Source organism: Trichechus manatus, unplaced genomic scaffold (assembly GCF_000243295.1).
Source record: "Trichechus manatus latirostris isolate Lorelei unplaced genomic scaffold, TriManLat1.0 scaffold00303, whole genome shotgun sequence".
Taxonomy (NCBI): Eukaryota; Metazoa; Chordata; class Mammalia; order Sirenia; family Trichechidae; genus Trichechus; species Trichechus manatus.
This window is the reverse complement of record NW_004444239.1, coordinates 178,662-180,234: the sequence shown is the minus strand read 5'-3', so window position 1 is coordinate 180,234 and position 1,573 is coordinate 178,662. Positions and strand designations below refer to the sequence as shown.

The following is a 1,573-nucleotide window of genomic DNA, read 5'->3' as shown; positions in this document are numbered from 1 at the left end:
CAAAATGGAAATCAGAAGAGACTCTGAAACTTGCTCTTGAACGTACAGTAGCTAAAGGGAATGTAAGAAATGATGAAATAAAAGAATTAAACAAAAGATTTCTAAGGGCATCTCCAAAAGACAAAGTAAAATATTACAATGAAATGTGCCAAGACCTGAAGTTAGGAAACCAAAAGGGAAGAACATGCTCAGCATTTCTAAAACTGAGAGAACTGAAGAAAAAATGTAAGCCTTGAGTTGCAATTTTGAAGGATTCTATAGGCAAAATATTGAATGACACATGAAGCATTAAAAGAAGATGGAAGGAATAAACAGAGTCACTGCACCAAGAAGAAATGGTGGACATTCGAACATTACAGGAGGCAGCATATTATCCAGAACCAATAGTATTAAAAGAAGAAGTTCAAGCTTCACTGAAGGCATTGGTGGAAAACAAGGCTCCAGGAATTGACAGAATACCAACGGAGATGTTTCAACAAATGGATGCAACCCTGGAAGTGCTCACTTGTCTATGCCAAAGAATTTGGAAGACAGCTACTTGGCCAGCTGACTGAAAGAGATTCATATCTGTGCCCACTCCAAAGAAAGATGATCCAAAAGAATGCAGAAATTATTGTACAATATCATTAATATCACATGCGAGTAAAATTATGATGAAAATAATTAAAAAAACGGTTACTGTAGTACATCAACAGGGACCTGCCAGAAATTCAAGCTGAATTCATAAGAGAACGTAGAACAAAAGATATCATTGCTGATGTTAGATGGATCTTGGCTGAAAGCAGAGTATACGAGAAAGATGTTTACCTGTATTTTATCGGCTATGCAAAGACATTCAATTGTGTGGATCAGAACAAATTATGGAAAATATTTTGAAGAATGAGAATTCCAGAACACTTAATTGTGCTCATGCAGAATTTGTACATAGACCTAGAGGCAATCATTTGAACAAAACAAGTGGATACTGCATGGTTTAAAATCAGGAAAGATGTGTCCGTGTTGTATCATTTCACCACATTTATTCCATCTGTATGTTCAGCAAATAATTCGAGAAGTTCAGCTATATAAAGAAGAACACAGCATCAGGATTGGAGGAAGACTCATTAACAACTTGTGTTATGGAGATGACACAACCTTGCTTGCTGAAAGTGAAGAGGGCTTGAAGCACTTACTGATGAAGATCATAAAGACCACAGCCTTCAGTATGGATTATACCTCAACATAAAGAAAAGACAAATCCTCTCAATTGGACCAATAAGTAACATCATGATAAACACAAAAAAATCGGAACTATCAAAAATTTAATTTTACTTGGATTCACAATCAACAACCATAGAAGCAGCAGTTAAGAAATCAAATGATGTACTGCATTGTGCAAATCTTTAAAGTGTTAAAAGCAAAAGACATCACTTTAAGGACTAAGGTGCTCCTGATATATTCAATTACCTCATATGCATGCGAAAGTTGGACAATGAATAAGGAAGACAGAAGAACGGATGTCTTTGAATTGTGATGTCTTTGAATTGTGATGTTGGTGAAGAATATCGAATATACTGTACACTGCCAGAAGAAC

At 35.7% G+C, this 1,573-nt stretch overlaps 1 protein-coding gene across 1 annotated transcript in view; it reads right to left on the bottom strand.

Annotated features, from left to right (window-relative positions):
• CNTNAP5 (contactin associated protein family member 5) overlaps window positions 1-1,573 on the bottom strand; it is a gene marked incomplete at its 5' end in the record, with an annotated part of 853,982 nt that overhangs the window by 709,243 nt on the left and 143,166 nt on the right. The window lies entirely within an intron of this gene.